Raw genomic sequence first — 5453 nt, 5'->3', positions numbered from 1 at the left:
CATGGCTTAGTTTCACTGAGTTAGACACGACTGTGGTCCTGTGATCAGTTTGGCTAGTTTTCTGTGATTATGGTTTTAGTGTGTCTGCCCTCTGATGCCCTCTCGCAACACCTACCATCTTACTTGGGTTTCTCTTACCTTGGACATGGGGTATCTCTTCACGGCTGCTCCAGCAAAGCGCAGCCGCTGCTCCTTACCTTGGACTGGGGGTATCTTCTCACAGCCAGACACAAAAGTACAAATATTGTATGATTCCTGGGCTTCCCAGGGGGCCCTAGTGATAAAGAACCTGCCTGCCAATGCAGGAGATGTAAGGTTTGATCCCTGGGTTTGGAAGATCCCCTGGAGGATAGCACAGCAATCCACTCCAGTATTCTTGCCTGGAGAATCCTATAGACAGAGGAGCCTGGTGAGCTACAGTCTATAGGATCACAGAGTTGGACACGACTTAAGTGACTTAGCAGGTAGAATAGTCAAAAACAATAGAAACAGAAAGTAGAATAATGGTTGCCAGAGGTTGGGAGGGTAGGGTGGGTGAGGAGTTATTTAATAGATGCAGAGTTTGAGCCTGGGAGGGTGAATTTCTGGAGATGGGCTATGGTAATGGCTGTAAAACAATGTGAATATACTTAATACCACTGAACTGAGCACATAAAAATTATTGTGGTAAGTTTTATGTTATGTGTATTTTTCCACAATAAAAAAATAAAACCAAAAAATTAGTTCAAGTCACTCATTTGAAAGGGTTTCTAAATTTAATTTAGTCTTTCTAAATGTACCCCCTCTCCTCTTTTTTCCCTCCAAGATGGTATCCAGGGGCATAGTTGGAAGGGTCTGGCCCACATGATCTTGTGACATTGGTGAGTAAAAGACCCTACACCTAAGTTGGTCCATGCATGTGCGCAGTTGGCCATCGATTCAGATGCAGTTGGTTCATTCCTGACCTTTGGCATGAAATTATAGTCTATTTCTTGCTCACTTAGTTTCCAGTGGCCTTTCCTTGCTGATTTAATTTTTCTTGTCTCTAGGTATTACAGTTTCCACTCCCAGACTCTGCATTCTCCAACCAGGCCTTGGCCTGGGCTGCCCCCTGATAATGCCTTTGCTGCTACATCATCTTACTTTGGGCTTCCCTGGTGGCTCAGCAATAAAGAATCTGCCTGCCAATGCAGGAGACCTGGGTTTGATCCCTGGGTTGGGAAGATTCCCTGGAGAAGGAAATGGCAACCCACTCCAGTTTTCTTGTCTGGTAAATCCCATGGACAGAGGAGCCTCCTGGGCTACTGTCCACAGGGTCACAAAAGATACAGACATGACTTAGCAACTAAACAATAAGAACATCTTACTTGGGAGCTGTGAGACAGTACCAGAACCACTGGCCCTTAACTCAGAGTACCTACCACAAGGGAACCAAGGGAACATGAGTGAGCAAGTTGAAAGCTCTCTCTACCTGACAAGGCCACTCAACTCATTTAGCTATGCTGCACCTTCCCTTCTTTTATGGAACCATGAAGGATAGTGATTTCCTTCCGAAGTCTCAAATGGGGATCAGTGCAAGAACTCTTCTGTTCTTGGAGCGTGGGTGTGTACTAAGTCGCTTCAGTTGTGTTCAACTCTTCACCACCCCTGTGGAATATAGCCCACCAGGCTCCTCTGTCCATGGGATCTCCAGGCAAGAATACTGGAGTGGGTTGCCGTGCCCTCCCCCAGGATATCTTCCCGACCCAGGGATCAAACCTGCATCTCTTACGTCTCCTGTGTTGGCAGGTGGGTTCTTTACCACTGGCACCACCTGGGAAGCTGTTCTTGGAGTTTATTTTAAACTATCCAGGGCCTCTCCATCTTAGAGTAAATCCTGAAGCGGTGAAGAGAATCCATGAGTTCGTGAGTGTAACATCTTACCTCTCCTCTCCTCTTCTTAGTCTTCCTTTCTCTTCCAACCAGTCTCCCTTTCACCCCCTTTGACAAGTGCTGGGATTTTATTTTAATTTCCCTGTGTCATACCCTTCTGCTACCAGGGAGCATGTCTCCTGTGTTAGTCATAGTAAATGGAGGGATTATCTTAACTACTTTATGGAAGGAACACTGTGCTCTGATTCGGATCTAGCTTCTGATACTTCAAATACAAGCTAAAGGAATTTAGAAAATTCCTTCATAAAGCCCATTTTCTTGCTGTAATATCCTATTTTAAACATTAACGTTTCTGGGTGTTACTTATTGTTTTTACCTTTGTAGTCCTTCTGCAACAAATTCCAACCTCTCTCAAGGAGATGATGCTTATGTTCTACTAGACAAAGCATCATAATTTCAAAAATACCAAAAAAAAAGAGATATATAAATATGTTTTCAAAAAATATTATCTCTCTTACATTTGTGTCATTGCTTCTAAGTGTCTCTATGGCAACTCTACCGCTCAGCTCATTGTAAACACCCTGCATCTGGATCACAGCACTAATGTCCAGAAAATCCATTCTCCATACAGTTGCAAGAATTGTCACTTCAAAACAGAAACAGATCACATCATACACTCACCTACAAACTTTCAATGTTTTCCTATTTTAGAATAAAATCCAAACTTATAACCATGGTCAGAGAGGCTTGACATGAAGTGACCTCTCTCTACCTCACCTCTTTTCACTCTCCCCATGTCCTTTTCTACTAAAAAAAAAAAAAAAAAAATGCCTACAGCAGAATATCCTCAGAATCCCTCTACTCAACAGACAATGTGAACAATTCCAAATCACCTATTCAAAGTCTGCTTCTACCCTTCTGCAATTTCACATGAACTAAATCTGTGTTCTGAGGCTCTGGTTTTTCCCTTGGCCACTTGACAAATACCTGCCCATCCCTAAGATCCAGACCAGTTATAACCTCATCTGTGATGCTTACGTGAACACTGACCACCGAGGTAATGCCGAGGCACTTTGTACTCATCTCCATCAAAACACTGAAAATGGCAACCAAGGCTGGAACCCAAGTCTAGCCATTTCTAATACCCTCACCACCTCGAACATTAACTTCTAAGCTGTGACACTTGCAGACTGACCAATGAATCTCAAAACAGAGGCTAGTAAAAATTCAGAGATTGTCTTTTCAAGAAAACAACAGTTGTGTGACAGTGATTTGAGTACTGTGGTCATTTCATTTCATAATTGAAACTTTTTTTTTTTTTTTGGCCACAAACCCCCCTCAATCAGTTTTTAAATTATCTGAAATTAAAGAGAGATCAAGTGTACATGTTAGTTTAATAGCTACGGAGCATAACAACAGTAAGCAATTTTATGTGTCTCTGAGTCAGATATCTATGCAGATTTCTCTTGGCCCCTCCATGGCAAATTCCATTCACCTTCCAGTTGCCCTTGGTTCTCATTAATCTCCAAACCATTAATTTCTAGGACCAATGGAAAGCTTTCTACGTCTCTTCCACTTTAACCTCCTGTTTTACACATACATATACAGTCCATCTTGCACTGTTAACAGTTACTGTTGTTCTGTCACAAAGTTATGTCCAACTCTTTGCAACCCCATGGACTGCAGCATGCCAGGCTTCCCTGTCCTTCACTGTCACCCAGAGTTTGCTCAAATTCATGTCCATTGAGTCAGTGATGCCATCCCACCATCACATCCTCTGTCGCCCCCTTCTTTTCCTGCCCTCAATCTTTCCCAGCATCAGGGTCTTTTCCAATAAGTTGGCTCTTCACATCATTTTCCAGTGAGTAGCTAAAGTACTGGAGCTTCAGCTTCAGCATGAGTCCTTCCAATGAATATTCAGGGTTGACTTTTTTAGGATTGACTTGTTTGATCACCTTGCTGTTACCTATGGAACTCACATATTACACAGCAGTGCAGAAGCCTCCCTTACTATATTTTAAGGTAAAGCTACAATTTATTCAAAGTGTCTTTTCCACAAAATCACTTCTATACATCTTCATAGTCTAAAAGTGTGTCAGAAAGTTTGAGAGTCATGGAATGAGCTTTCTTTATTTCCTTTGTAAATTCTGTTTATGGAGGTCTGTTTCGTACACACGTTGATGTCTGATACCTCTGTACTTAGCACCATTGTGCAAACTGAGGCCAAGGGAGTCATTTCTCATACCATGTTATATTACTATATGTATTAGGAATCCAATGTGAAAGTCACTCAGTCGTGTCTGACTCTTTGTCACCCCATGGACTACACAGTCCATGGAACTCTCCAGGCCAGAATATTGGAGTGGGTAGCTGTTCCCTTCTCCAGGGGATCTTCCCAACCTGGGGATCAAACCCAGGTCTCCTGCATTGCAGGCGGATTCTTTACCAGCTGAACCACAAGGGAAACCACAAGGGAATCCAATACTGCATTACAAATTACCCCCAAACTTGGTGGCCTAAAGCAATAATAATTATTTGTGATTTCTACTGTTTCTGTAGTCAGGAATTCAACAGTGGTTTGGATGGTCAGTTTTGTGACAGGTCTTTCCTGAGGTTGTAGACAAGATATTGGTTGGGGCTACAGTCATCTCTCTAAATTTGAAATACTGATTTTTTTTTTAATTTAAATTCTAATTTTCCAGTGACTCTAACATGTTTTTATCAGTCCTAAGTGTTCATCCAAATTCTGATTGTATATCTCCACTTGTTAACTGGATCCGATGACTTACACTAACCTCCAGCTGGATGTCTTCAATCTGAAAGTATCACTGTTGTGCTTTAACTGGCTTCTTGAAAAAGCTATCAACAAATATTTATTGGGGGCCTACACTGTGTCAGCTTTGGATTAGGTGCTAGCATAAAACAAAATAAGAATAAACAGCAACTGACCTTGAGGAACTCATAATTTAGGTAAGAGAACCAGAAGCCAATAAAAGATCGAATATGCAAATAAACAATGGCCAGACCATAGATAAAAGTAGGACTGTGGCCCACAACCTGCAGCAACACACTCAGGAAACCAGTCCCTCATCAAAATAAACAACACAGGAAGCCAGTCTTCTGTAAATCAGACTTGCAGAGAGCCAGGCTGCTACCTCTGGTAACAGCCCAGGAAGCTAAACAATAATTTCTGTAACAGTTGGCTTCAAATGGCAAGGACTTGATTGATAACAGTTTCTCTAATTTTGTCCCTGCTTCCAACTTAGGACCAACCAGAGAAAGCCAAATATGTGTCCCTAACCAACCACATAGGATGCTCTACTTCTGTTACTGAGTCCAAGCTCATTCTGCTTGCTGCACAATAGGCCAATGAATCCAAGAGATGAGGCGTAGAGGCAAGGAAGAGACTTTAATCGGGGAGCTGGCAGACCGAGAAGATGGCAGACTTGCGCCTCAAAATAACCATTTGTTGGTGTCTGGACGCCAGGTTCTTTTATAGATCAAAGAGAAAGAAGCAGTGAGGAACTAAAGTCAAAAGGCAGAATAGAGAGGGAGATGCGGTGGGGAAGTAAACTGAAAGGGTCTTCAGTCTTGTAAAACAT

The sequence above is a fragment of the Cervus elaphus genome, chromosome 1 (assembly GCF_910594005.1).
Source record: "Cervus elaphus chromosome 1, mCerEla1.1, whole genome shotgun sequence".
In the NCBI taxonomy this organism is placed as follows: Eukaryota; Metazoa; Chordata; class Mammalia; order Artiodactyla; family Cervidae; genus Cervus; species Cervus elaphus.
Note: the sequence above shows the minus strand (reverse complement) of the source record.